The following is a 15,753-nucleotide window of genomic DNA, read 5'->3' on the forward strand; positions in this document are numbered from 1 at the left end:
TACTGACCTATAACCTGTCTATGATATGACATTAATGATCTAGACAGCTAATGCAGGTACTCATTATGCTTTCATATATATTATGTTTGTAGTGTACAGCAATAGAGGAAATAGCTGCAAACCACAAAGTCTCCCAGGAGAGATTAACTTGCCTCAAAGAGGGACAGGGTAAGTATGACTTGGGCCAATATTCAAGCAGAAATTTCTTTTCATTCCCTCAATGAGAACAACAGCTTAACTGTGTATGACTTCAATAACCAGTAGTAATTACTTTTTACTACTGGATAAGTATTTATAAAATAATAAAAGTAATATTATGTCCAGAAGAATCTAATTATTGGTAATTGCAATTATTACATCTAAATGTTTATTTCCTATCTATCATAGAAAAGTGAGCGCTGCTCTTGGTTATAGCAGTGAGATTTGTTTATTTTATGACATAAGTTTTCATTATAAATGGATGTGGCAAGGGTGTACAATAGTAAATTATCATAATTGTTTATGTATTGGCAAACAAAGTTTATTGAAAAAATACAGTATTGTGACATGTTATTTCTTTTTTGTCTTCCCTACCCCATCTCTCTTTTTAGGGGGTATAATTTAATAAAAATATGCTGTTTATATAGCTTGCTGCTGAAAAACAAATGACCAAAAGCACAAATATGTAGATCATCCACTGTGTTTTGGCCCACTGTACCTCTGCAGATGGCAGGATAGACACCCAGCACTTCGGGTTCACAACTTGTCAGTGCTGCCTCCGCAACCTGTGCCCTACCTACTCCAACTGCATCAGGTAGAGCTGCCCTGGTTGCTGGTACAGTGGTACTCTCCAGAAGTAGTTCCAATGGAGGTGATGATTTTGTCACTCAGCAGGAGCTGGTAGGGCTGATGGAGGAGATCATGAAAAGGCTCATTCGTGCACATATTAGCAGGATTGAAAATGTCCTGCATCTCACTGCAAAGATGATACCACATTTTGCACTGACCCAGGGAGCTGCTGCAGGAGCCAGTGAGTTCTGAGGGTGAAGACTAGATTCTTACTGTTGCCAAGCTGGGCATGGTTGCTTTACCAATGTCCCCTGCCTATCCACATTCATGGTGTCCTCCAACCATTTGTATCTATTACCATCCCTGCCTGTTTTGTATGTCCAGTATGTCTGTGCATGCTTCCTGACCCACCCTAACTGTCCCACTCATTCCTAAGCACCTTTACCAGCATTACTCTCTCTCCCAAAAAATGAGCACCTATCCCACCAAAAAATGCGCCCCATCCATAGCTCTCCACTTTGCCTATGCATCACCTTGATACACTTGATTTGGTCCAATTGTCCCTATAATTACAATAGTATTCTGTTGTCATCACCCATCACTGGTGTGGTGACTCTTCAAAGTCATGAAACTGCATGTACAATTGTACATTTGTGCTGTGAGGAAGTAGCTGGCTATGGTGCTCTATCAAAACCCTCCTACATATTCTTGTATTCTTTCCCTGTGTTCTACCCTCTGTTCACCAACCATCATTTTCACCACTGTCCTATCAGCCGCTTTTTCACATGTTTAATCTAGTCAGAAAATATCTTCACACACAACCTACATGTACAGAAATGGCCCGTGGAAAATCCTTCATTTTATACCCGCAGCATTTGTGCAGAGGTTGGCATAGCTCAGCAATGCTGACTGACAGTGAATGCTGTTTAACGTCTTATTGCAAAACTGATATATTCAATTTAATCTGCAGTAGTTTGGTAACTTCCACATATATTTCCTTAAATCTGCTGCATTGTCAGAGTAAAGGCAAATTAAAGTTAATGCTGTGAAACAGTTAATTTAGCAGTTCTTAAGCTGCTATATGTAATGAAATAGGAAAATTATCCTATTTGTATACTAAAGTTTTTGCATAGTGTCATGAGTTTGATTAGAGCTGTATGTCGATGTATTAATTCTTGTCATTTCATATATTTAACTTCAAAAGTCTGTATTTCTCACCATATACAACATTTAATTAACATACCATTTCAAGAGTGCAGCAAAACATCTTATGTCAAAACATTGCAGCAACAAAAGGGAAAGCTAGTAAGCCAATGTTATCCTACTTCTGTCTTCATGTTTTCAGCACTCTGCTACCCCTTATTTCTCCTATAGCAAGCATTTTATTGTACAGAGCATGACAAATGATTGATGATGTAATAAGAAAGATTAACACACCATGCAGATGTTCCTATATGTCCCACTAAACATATTGTTATTATTCCTCTCTACATCTGTCTCAGTCTCTTTCTGGTAACCCATCTGCTTCAGTAAGTTGTCAGTATGCTTCATTTGTTTTATTTAAATGTTTTGATGGAATAATCCCTTTGTGGTGTGATGAGGATGTGCTCATACATACAAATAGATTTATTTTTTACTACTTTCAAAGGTTCTAATCCAGCCATTATCCAAGTGTTACTGACTATTTTGTATACTGTTTGATGTCTATCTGTTAAGTAAATATTGTTATGATCCATCAGTATCCTTCTTCTGGACTGAGCTACTTTGTCCCTTCCTCTATCTCATCCAGTGAATTTATCTATTCCCTTCTGCATCGTTATGCTTCCGGCTCTGCATTTACACAGTGTCTGGTGCCAGAGTCACAATTTTATTGACAATGGCTGTATTACTCTGTAGCATTTCACGCTGCTGTGCTTAGCTACACATATTAAGTTAAATGTACTTTTTAACAAGTTGAAGAGTTGGATGTATAAATTACAGTGGTCAATTGGGTAATAAAGATGAATACATACATTAATTTTTAATGAAATCTGCTGTCAAATGTAAACTATGAGAAGTAGGACTTCCAATGTGGCATGATTAGATAATTCTCAATTATAAAGGTTTTTCTTACAGAGCTCTAAAGGTTTGAATCCAGATGGCCGAAAAGCATTTCAGGATGTCTTGTCTGACTCCTGTGGCTGTAAATGTTGGCCATGCCTTTCTTTAACACATCATTATCCTGCTGCTCTATTGATTTGCCTGTTCCCTATTGTGAAGTCTGTCTTGTATTAATCTTTGTATTAAAGTCAGCACAGAGAAACATAGAGTACTGCTAATTCCCATTATAAATTCAACACTTCAAGATATGAATGCACATGGGCTAATGCTTTGCTATCAGCAGCACATTTCAGCTAGGCAGAACTGCATTCAAAGACTATGAAATATAAAAAAAATAAATTCAAATAATTATGGTTTTAGGTTTCACAATATTTGTCAACAGGTGATCTTGATTTCAGAATGATGTTGACTTAGTTCATTCAGTCATTTAATGTATGTCTGCTCTACAGTATTTACACTTGAAACAGTGTTACCAGTTTGGTTAACCTATTCTCACATAATACATCATTGTTATTCTGCAGTACACTGTCCTATATATGACTTGAACGTTTGTCTTGGCAATGTGCATAGTGCAAGTATGAGACAAAACAAATGTGCAATCACTCCAACATGGAGTTGACAGAAAGCTTGATTGATAATCCACTGGTGTAAAACAGCAAATGTCTATGGCATCCCATAAAGTGAAGCATGTCAATGCCCTCACAGTAATGCACTATACATAAAGAGCAGTATTTAAATTTTAGTACAGAAGTATGCCGTTACATGTGACAACCATAGTGATGTTACAGTGTCCTGTGCACACATATGCATTTGTTGTACAGCCTGTGATATGCATTACCATCTGCTATAAATAGTGTATTTTCAAGAAGTTCAAATGTACTATTTCACAATCTTAAAATCAGTCTTCTTCTGTGTCACTTGCAACTAATACAGGGCTCTGTAGATTATTTAAATAAATAGGTAAAAGGTTAAGTGCTTAGCATGGAAAACTTATAACTGTGTGAGTGTGTGTAATGTTGGTGCTTTATTCACTTCCCCTGAGAAGTATTAATTTAACTCTTCACACAGCTCTTTTATCCCACTTTTTACTGAAACATCCTCTATGAAACACACTGATGAGGCCATCCTGACAAATGTGCACTCTCTCCCCTTTAGATTCAGATTTTTCCTGTGGCGACTAATACCATGCTCTCTAGGTTGTGTAAATAGGTATGAGGTTCCATGGAAAACATTTGTGTGTATGTGTCTGTGTGTGTGTGTGTGTGTGTGTTTGTTTGTTGTACTGTCTGTCTGTCTAAATGTGTGTAACACTTGGTGCTGTATCCACTTAGAAGAATACATTTAATTCTTCACACAGCTCCCTTCTCCCACTTTTTACTGAAACATCTACAGTGAAACACACTGATGAGGCCATCCTGACAAAAGTGCTATCACTCCCCTTAAGAACCATACTTCTCCTGTGGCACTTGCAACTAATACAGTGCCCTCCAGAATGTATAAATAGATAGGTTGGAGGTTCAATGCTCAGCAAGGGAAATTTTTGTGAGTGAGTGTATGTAATTCTTGGTGATATATATATATATATATATATATATATATATGCTTCTCCTGAGAAGAACACATTTAACCCATCACTCAGCTTCCTTGTCCCATTTGTAACTGAAAAATCCTTTATGAAACACACTAATGAGGTCATCTTGACAAAAGTGCACTCTTCCCTTTAAGAGCCAGACTTATCCAATGGCACTTGTGACTAATCCAGTACTTTCTAGATTATGTTTGATTCTCAGCATGGAAAATGTATGTATGTGTAACACTTGGTGCTGTATCCACTTCCCCTGTGAAGAATACATTTCACTCCTCACACAGCTTTTTTACCCCAATTTTTTACTGAAAAATCTTCTATGAAACACCCTGAGGAAGTCATCCTGGCAAAAGTGCACTTTCTCTGCTTAAGAATCAGATGGGTCTATGTTCGGCTATTGGAAACACAAACCCTCAAACAGCTAAATATCATACATAAAACCACAATACAGGATATTACCAAACGTGTAACTTCAAAAATAAATTCATCGAATGACCATAGTTGGCCAACAACCAGGAAATAATGCTATGCATAAAGTAGGTGAAGGACACCTTTGAAATTTGCCCTATTCCCCATTGTAGTGTGATCTCGGAGTTGCTATATATAGTTGGGGGGGTGCAACGGGTGCAGCCCCACACATTGGGGGATGTGGTGGGCAAAGCCCCCAACCTTGGTTGGTTGTGTTCGCAGTGTTAGCCAACTATGACCATTTGATGAATTTATTTTCAAAGCTACACATGTTCGGTAATGTTTTGTATTGCTGATTTACATATGATATTTAGCCATTCGAGGGGTTGCGTTTTTGATAGCTGAACATAGACCTGAATCTGACTTCTCCTGTGGTGTTTATGACTAATACAGTGCTTTCTAGATTGCATAACTACATAAGTAAGAAGTCCAGTGCTCAACATGTGAAATGTGTGTGTGTGTGTGTGTGTGTGTGTGTGTGTGTGTGTGTGTGTGTGTGTGTGTGTGTGTGTGTGTATGTATGCGTAATGATTGGTGCTGCATCCCCTTTCCCTGAGGAGAAGGCTTTTAAATGTGCATATAGCTCTCTTATCTGACTTTTTACGGAATCATTTTCTCTGAAACACATTGATGAGCTCATCCCGAAAAAAGTGCACTCTCTCCCCTTAAGAGTCAGACTTCTGCTATGGTGCTTGTGCTTCTTATACTATTCTCTAGAATGTGAACATAGGTAGAAAGTAGAAGTGAAAAGCGTGTGTGTGTGTGTGTGTGTGTGTGAGTGACTGTAAATGAATTTAGGATTGGTTTGCACATATTAGACATTGATGGTTGTGTTTTCCCATCTTGTGTTTTTATAAAAAAATCTTTATGAACAGGATTGCTACAGCTGACTTTGTCTTGAATTGTTTACAGCAAGAGACATTGGTTTGAAGTCTTTCTGGACATATTTGGATATTATTAAGTATATCCATCTGCTTTTTCATTACATATGTTCGTAGGCCCTGTATGAAGTCAGTATGTACTTGATATATATTGACATTGTATGTCAGTTTATTATATGGGCAAGTTACATTCCAAATAAGCTTTTTAACTTGAGGATTTTGATTTTAAATGTGTTGAGCTATTTATGATGCCCATGAGTATATGTTATGCTTATTAGGCTAACTATTTCATGTACATATTTGAGTCAAATAGCTCGGTTTTCCTTGGATAGATTTGGGCTTACCAATTGGTCTATGTTAATTGGGGGTCAGTTCAATATATATATATATATATATATATATATATATATATATATATATATCTATATATACCACATTTTTGGGACAGATTATTCATTTTTATCTTGATAGCACCACAGAAAGGCACACAAAAACTGATAAACCACCAAGAAGAGACAACTCAGATCCACACCAGTGATAGATTTAGCGCTTTTGATTTTTAATAAAAACTTCTTCAATATCACAGTTACACAAACACTGACCCAATAAATACCCTCACAACCCTCCATATTACCATTTATTGACACACAATTTATTGACACACAACTTAAAAATATTTTGGGTAATTGCCATTGGATAGTTAAAGACTCTTGGGACCTTTTGAAAAAGTTAAACAAGGAGCTATATAATCATAATCTAATTTTTATAACAATAGATGTCAAGGACTTGTTCTCTATAATTCCTCATGAAACTGGTACCGAATGGTTTTATTTATTTCTATGTCGTCACACTGATTTAGGACATGATCATATTCTCACTATTAGGACATTGATGGAACTTGTCCTAGAGACTAACACCATTGTTTTTGAACAACAGCTATTTAAGCAGTGTAAAGGGGTAGCAATGGGGGCCACTTGTGCCCCTCTTTTTGCAAATTCTGTCTTAGCATTTTGGAAAACAGAATTTATATTCACAAGTCCATATGCATAGTTTTGGAAATACTACGGCCATTATTTGGACGATATCTTTATTATCTGGAACGATAGTGAGGACACACTTAAGGAGTTCCTTGAATTTATTGAGAATAGTACTGATTTCTTGAAATTTTCTCACACCATTTCTCATGAGAAAATTAATTATTTGGATATCACTATTGGTAAAAACAAAAAGGGGCAACAGTTTGAGACTACCATCTATAGAAAACCTACCTACTCTAATACACTATTGCACTTCAGTAGTTTCCACCCTTTACATCAGAAGAAGGCATTAGTAAAAGGACAGGGGGTTAGATTAGCCAGGATGGTATCTGAAAAACATGAATTCCTGGATCAAATTAGCACCCTTAAGGGGATATTAGTTAACAGGGGATATCCTGGAGAATTTGTAGATAATACACTACAGGAGGTAATTACAAAAAGAGAAATGGATTATTTTTCCCACTATTAGGTAAAGCTATTGATGCCACTATGACAGAGAAGACTAAAAATGAGAATAAAATATTCAATAGGGTTGGTACATTTAAATTTAATATACATTATAATAATATCATGAAAATTATCCAACATAATTGGAATTTATTCAACACCAGTAAGGAGTATTTGGATATAGTGGGTATGGGACCCAACATAGTGTATAGAAAAGACACCACTATAAAAAACATGTTGGAGAATACAACAGAGTTTTATTCTGGAACTAAAGGTATGTTCAAATGTGGTTTCTGCTTACAATGTCAGTCTATTATATAAGGAAACTAAATAAATATTCCAAATTTTGGTAAATTTAAACATAAAAATAAGTTTTCCTGTAGTAGCAAGGCAGTAGTATATATAGGAATGTACACTCAGTGCCCTTGTTTCTATACTGGCAAAACTATTAATGCCCTTAGGAGTAGAATGTATCAACATTTCTATGACATCAAAAAACAGGAAATAAAAAATGTGTTAGCTGTTCATGTTAAAAATAATGATGGTCATTCTTTTAAGTTTTCAGTCCTTGAACAAGTGACTTTAGGGGATAGGGGTGGACCCCTGAATGATTATCTGGAATCTAGGGAACTTAGATGGCAATTAAGAACAAATGCAACATATTATCCAGGTTTGAACACCAATGTTTCTGTCAGCACTCTCCTCAGACTAAAGACAGAGGGATATTTGTAAACATATTATAGCAATACATTTCATTATATTGATTTTCATTTATATATGTTTTATATATGTATGTGTATGTGATTTACTAAATTCTGTATGTGTTTCTTTAATATAACTATATACAAGGGTTTAATTAATTATGGTCAGCAATTAATTATGGTAATATGGAGGGTTGTGAAGGTATTTGTTGGGTCAGTGTTTGTGTAACTGTGATTCTGAAGACGTTTTTATTAAAAAACGAAAGCACTAAATCTATCACTGGTGTGGATCTGAGTTGTCTCTTCTTGGTGGTTTATCATTTTTATCTTGAACGGGCCATGTTGCATATCTTTTTAATTAAATTATTTAGGGACTGTTATTCCATTTCACAATAGCTGACATACTATTTATTGGTTTAAGGGTTTAGACACATTCTTCTGGTCCCATATATATGTATGGTTTCTGTATTTTTTTGTGTCGGCCATTAAAGCCAAGAAATTATTTTTTATATTTTTCAGGTTGTGTTTTTGGTGTGTGTGTTTTTTTCTTGTTTTTTTCCAGTTCGTGGCTTTTGATTATAGTGGTACGCAGCATTGTGGTTATTTGGTTTTAAGGGAAGACGAATGCTTTTAGCATCACCACAAGGGCTAGCTACAGTATCGCTATTTCAAACTGATGGGAAGTCATTCTTCTGATTTGGAATTAACGAATGTCTGTTTCCATATCTAAAGCTATTGAATTAATTCTGGTTCGCTTATACATGGTTTATATCTTAGTTTTTGATTTTGATGGCAGTGATACGCAGCATTGTGGATTTTTTTGTTCAATAGTGAATGAATACTAAAATATTACCACAAGGGCTAGCTATTGTATCACTATTGTGTTTTGATCGGTAGGTTTCCTTTTGAGTCAGAGCCAATAAATGCTTGTTTCTAATCAGTTATAATTCACACCAATGAACACAATTTGTTTATCTATATGGTATATATGATTGACACACTATAGTTACCTTTTCATTTATTTGGGACCTGGTTTGTGTCTAACCTCTTCATATATATATATATATATATATATATATTTTTTTTTTTTTTTTTTCTAAATAGTCTGTTTTGAATGCCTTAATTTAAGGGCTCTTGTGTTATTATTATTGTTGGTGGGTTTAACTGTTCCCTTTCCTTTTACATTTTGTCATTGTTGTGCAATATGGCTTTGGTTCCATTAATCTGAGGTCTTGCTTCAGACATGAATGACCTGGCAGTTTTTGGGCTAGGCCCATCCAATAATGATAATCAATCAAGGGGTTTGGATCATGACCCTGATACACAATGTAAAAACATTTTTCTCAAGTTGGGTAAAAGTATGAAGGGACTCCGAACAAATGTTTGGCATCTACGCCTATTTAAGGCTTACCAACTCAAAAAGGTTACTCCATGGGGTCTTAGGGTTAAGGTACAGCCCCTTGTGCAAAATATTGATGAGTCATTAACTCATGAATGTACCAATATTCAACAATCTGCCTCTATGGGGTTTGTGGATGCCCTAGCGAGTTTTTATGAACGGGCTGTTAAACAAGGGATCAATGAGGTTGAAGTGTTATGTTTGGAGGCCAACAAATTTGAATCAACAGGGTCTTTTACCTCTTGTGTTAATCAGCTAACTGCTGAGTTACTCAAACTTGAACATAGCCTAAAGGAAAAGAAACTCGAGAAGTTTCAAAGAGATGTAGGAGATTATGAGAGTGGTAAACCTTTTGAAACACCCAGAAATTTTACTTTTAGGTTTCCAGACAGGAAATTTTCTGCTCCTAAGAGAAAAAGACCCAAATCTATTTTAAAAAGGCATTCTGAGTCATTCAGTTATACATCAGGGGATGAGACATCTTCTAACACTGAAGGGGAGGGAAACCACACAAACGCCTCATCTGATCCCAAGAGACGGAGTTTGTCACACCCTTTGGGGTCAGGCCTAAGCGACGAGCAGGGAGGAAGCACAAAAAGTACCAGACCAGTAGACAGCTTGGAGGGTCTGTTGAAACTAATGACCGAACATTAGTTAATTTTATGAATGTTCATAATATTTCATCTGTACACCTCTCTGAATTGGAAATTAAAGTTCTGAACAGAGGTCTTAATTTTGGCCCCAGCTTTTTTTGTTCCAGAATATACCCTAGCATAGGATGTGGTCAATTTCTGTTGTTTGTTGAATCTCAAATTGTTTTTTGAAAATTAAACTAATCAGGATGTTCATGACTTTAAATTTAAGAGATCAACTTTTAAACCACCTATGTCACATACAGTATCCATGTTCCAGGCTAACGTTCTTAAAGATTAGCATTGTAACCTTAGGGAATTTCAGTATTCCTATAACAACCTTTCTAAGGATGAAGAACAATGTATTGAGAGTTTGAGGAACAATAAGGAGATTGTCATTATACCAGCAGATAAGGGTGGGGTGATAGTGGTTCAGGATTGGGTTGATTATAAGGCTGAAGTTTTGAGGAAACTTGGTGACAGCAGATATTATAAGCACCAAATAGACCAGCAAGGCAGCACAGAGTTCAATAAATTTATTAGATACTGGTATAAATAACAAACTAGTTTCGGCAAACAGCCTTCTTCAGTGTAAAACAGTATAGTCAAGTTCATTTGGGTCATCATTTAAATACATATCAAGAGCCAATCAAAAATTGAGCTCATGAATATTCATAAATTTGAAACATATTTTTAAGCACTTGAAATTTGTCATACAAATATACAGTGGAAAATATATATACTAGTGAAGTCCGTCCTTAACAGGAAAGATAACCACCAAATAAATACATACATAAAATTACACAAGTTGTTAGTATATTGTGGCATGTCCATCTAGCCATGTATTCATACTCATATTCATATTTTTGTCATTCTGTATTTGATTAGCCACTGGCACTAGCTATTGAACAATTCTTCAATAAAGGCACCAAAGGTATTATATATCAAGTACTTATATTGAGAGGGCTCAGACATGCTATATTAAAAAAGGGCATGTGTTTGAGGGATTGAATTGTATATACGCGTGTGTGTATATGTGGATTTGCAGTAGGCAAAACAAGTAATAAGCATTATACAAAATATGAAAATTTGACCAACAATGGTAAAGGGTAAGACCCCAAACATAGAGGCTTGAACAATTCTTCATTGAAGGCACCAAAGGTATTATATATCAAGTACTTATATTGAGAGGGCTCAGACATGCTATATCAAAAAAGGGCATGTGTTTGAGGGGTTGAATTGTATATACGCGTGTATGTATATGTGGGTTAGCAGTAGGCAAAACAAGCATTATACAAAATATGAAAATTTGACCAACAATGGTAAGGGTAAGACCCTGAACATAAAGGCTTGACTTCCAGGACTAGAGGTATGATAATAAGTGCATTGTCTACGAGGGTTTTCCGCAAGTACCCGCAATATAACACCTTGTTACATGCATCAAGTTTACATCCCCGTCACACTATCAGGAGTATTCCCATATCCCAATTTATACGTATCAAACGTCTCAGTTCCAACATTGAGGAATATCAATTGGCCAGTAGGGATCTCAGTCAGAGGTTTACCAATAGGGGATATGATAGATTCGATATTGTGTCTGCTCAGAGTAGAGCTAACAGTCTTGAGAGGGATGACTTATTACATTATCAGAATAAGAACAAAAATCAATCCTCCCGCAATACATGTGTCAGATTCATCACCACTTATGGTAGAAACATTAATATGATCAGAAACATTATCAATAAACATTGGAATATTCTATTGGCCAATGACAAGTTGCAAAGTATTTTGGGACCCCGTTGTCTTTTTTCATACAAACGTGGTAAAACCCTAGGCTCCTACTTTTCACATTTTAAACATATGGCAAGTGGGGGGACTATTTATAAACAATTGACACTTCATGGTGATGAACTTATTGGTTCATTCCCTTGTGGCCACTGTGGTTCCTGCCAACATATGCTCAAATCCAAGGAGTTTACCAGTCGTAATACAAGTAGAGTTTTTGATATTAAGATCTTTGGTAACTGTAGTAGCGATTGGGTGGTGTACCTGGCCTCCTGTTATTGTGGGGGATTTTATGTTGGACAAACCTCTAGAGCTTTGAGATTTAGAATGAATGAACACCGCAGTGATATAAAAAACCATAAGGAGACCAGCGCCTTATATCAACATACACTAAAACATCCTCAGGCTAGGTTCACCTTTATGGTCATTGATCGTATTTCTGGAGACAGAACCAACAAACAGGGTTGGCATGGGTTACTGGACCAAAAAGAGAAATATTGGATTACTACATTGGGGGGTCTATTTCATCCAGGACTGAATGATCATTTATAGGAGAACATGGTTAGTCTGTAATAGTATATTGACAAATAGGACACTAAGTTGTGGATTTTATTTGTCTCTTTTTTATATGTCGTTATATATATGGATTATGAACCTTAAAATACTCTGGTTCGGTATTGATCAGGGTTCTGGATATTGAACCATTTGGGCCATCCCGCAATATTATTTATGACATGGGCGGTGTCCAAGTGTAGTTAATGGTCAATCTGTATTCCTGTGGTTGTAGGATTAACAGGTACCTAATATGCCGGTCTTTTGACTAAGCATTTATATATGTTAGTTTAACATCACCTAAAACTAGTTGCACTTATTATCATACCTCTAGTCCTGGAAGTCAAGCCTTTATGTTCAGGGTCTTACCCTTACCATTGTTGGTCAAATTTTCATATTTTGTATAATGCTTGTTTTGCCTACTGCTAACCCACATATACATACACGCGTATATACAATTCAACCCCTCAAACACATGCCCTTTTTTGATATAGCATGTCTGAGCCCTCTCAATATAAGTACTTGATATATAATACCTTTGGTGCCTTCAATGAAGAATTGTTCAAGCCTTTATGTTTAGGGTCTTACCCTTTACCATTGTTGGTTAAATTTTCATATTTTGTATAATGCTTATTACTTGTTTTGCCTACTGCAAACCCATATACACACACACGCGTATATACAATTCAACCCCTCAAACACATGCCCTTTTTTAATATAGCATGTCTGAGCCCTCTCAATATAAGTACTTGATATATAATACCTTTGGTGCCTTTAATGAAGAATTGCTCAATAGCTAGTGCCAGTGGCTAATCAAATACAGAATGACAAAAATATGAATATGAGTATGAATACATGGCTAGATGGACATGCCACAATATACTAACAACTTGTTTAATTTTATGTATGTATTTATTTGGTGGTTATCTTTCCTGTTAAGGACGGACTTCACTAGTATATATATTTTCCACTGTATATTTGTATGACAAATTTCAAGTGCTTAAAAATATGTTTCAAATTTATGAATATTCATGAGCTCAATTTTTGATTGGCTCTTGATATGTATTTAAATGATGACCCAAATGAACTTGACTATACTGTTTTACACTGAAGAAGGCTGTTTGCCGAAACTAGTTTGTTATTTATACCAGTATCTAATAAATTTATTGAACTCTGTGCTGCCTTGCTGGTCTATTTGGTGCTTTCTACTTGGTTTGGACCGTGCATTCCCTCGTGCATAGGACTTGGTTTGCTCAGCAGATATTATAAGGCCATGCCCCTGGATCCAACCCATCACTTCGAGACCAAAATTGATTATTTTTTGAGTAAGCCCAGGGAAGAGGGCATTATCACCGACTCAGATAGGCATCAACTTACAGTTCTTTTCCCTGAGTAAGCAGTATTTCTATCTATTACCCAAAATACACAAGGACGCTAGATGCCCTCCTGGTAGACCTATAGTATCAGGGCAGGAATCCATCACTGAACCACTTTCTGAATATTTAACACACTACTTAAAATCATTACTCTCTATGGTATGGTCCCGAATTCAGGATACTACACAATTTCTTGACATTATATCAGACATGCAATTGGAACCACATTGGTTAATGTGCACCTTGGATGTTACCTCTCTCTATACAAATATCCCACAATGGGCGGGTTTACTGGCCTTGGAATTTTGGCTGGGGAGATCAGGACTACACCAACCAGGTTTCAACACATTTTTAGTGTGTCTGGCTGAGCATGTCCTTACTAGTAATGTATTTTATTCTCAGGACCAATGCTTTTGGCAGGTCAAACGTACAGCAATGGGTGCATCTTTTGCACATACCTATGCAGACCTGTTTATGGCCTATATTGAGGAGGAACTTATCTATGACTCTAGTCATAATTTATATATTGAGGAAATAGATATTTGGCGGCGATATCTTGATGATTGTTGGGTGGTTTGGAGATTGTATGACATTTATCTGCATGAGTTCATTGGTTATCTTAATGATAACAAATGGGGAATTGAATTCAAAGTGAATTTCCATAGGTCGAAGATTGTTTTTCTTGATGTTGAAGTCAATAGGAACCCCGATGATAACTTAGCTACATGGTTCTATAGGAAATATCCCAAATATGATTCATTTTTGCATGCCACCAGCTTCCACCCCCAACATAGCATCCGGAATATCCCCAAATCTCTGTTCCTCTGGGTCAAAAGGATCTGCTCCAGCCAGGACTCCTATGAGGATACCAGGGATGATTTAATACAACGATTTCATGAGAGAGGCTACAACCCTGGGGTAGTTAGTACTGCTTGTCATTGGGCTTCTACCCACAACAGAACCAAACTTCTCCAATATAAGGAGAAACCTAAGGGCCTTTCTAGTCAACTGGTCTGTTTAGTGACCACATATGGACATAACACACAGGGGTTCATGAACATCATTAACAGACACTGGAACATACTTTTACTTTTGTCCGAGGACAGATTACACCCATTTCTGGGTAACAGATGTTCCTTTTCCTTTAGGAGAGGACATACATTAGGCTCCCTCTTTAGTCATTATAAGAAGGTGGGACCTGGTCCATTGATCTCCACTCAACGTACACTTACAGGTGACCCACTAATAGGCTGTATGCCTTGTGGACATTGTATTCATTGCTCTAAGGTTATTAAACAAAGGAATTCAGTAGCCGGAATATGTCTGGTTTTTGACATTAATTTTTGGGCTAATTGCAGTACAGAGTGGGAAATCTACTTAGCTACATGTTCATGCTCCTCATTTTATGTGAGACAAACATCTAAACCTTTTCGTCTCAGAATTGGGGAGCATCTTAGTGATATTAAAAACAAACATTCTACAAATGCTTTGTATAAAGATGTGTGTAAACACAATACTGCATTTTTTCATTTTATTGTTATTGATTGTATTGTTGGGAAATGCAGGGACAACTCAGGATGGCACAATATACTTGATTTTAAAGAATGTAAATGGATTATTAAGCTAGGAGCTTTGTTTCCACCTGGACTTAATGGGCATTTATGATGGACCAATGAACAGTTGCATGGTGTATATATAAATATATGTATGTTATGTTGTTCATGTTTTTTTCCTCATTGAAGAAGGCTATTACGGCCGAAACCGGTTTGGGGCAGGTAGTAAGGTTTATATTTCCCTCTGCCTTCGTCATGCAATATCACTTGGTTTTATCTGATTAAAATAGGGAATTTACACCTTTTTGCTGGCTCTTTTTGTGGTTAATACAATGCTGATCTCATCCCTTCATAGACACTGTATGCCTCACTTGTACTCATTATTCTCCTGTGGTGTTGGTTTCTGATAATGTGCTGTATAGATGGTATATCTAGATAGCTAGGTAATTCAGGTCCACCCCTGCTTAAA

This window comes from Protopterus annectens, chromosome 11.part0, assembly GCF_019279795.1.
Source record: "Protopterus annectens isolate FY-2018-M chromosome 11.part0, PAN1.0, whole genome shotgun sequence".
Lineage (NCBI taxonomy): Eukaryota > Metazoa > Chordata > Ceratodontiformes > Protopteridae > Protopterus > Protopterus annectens.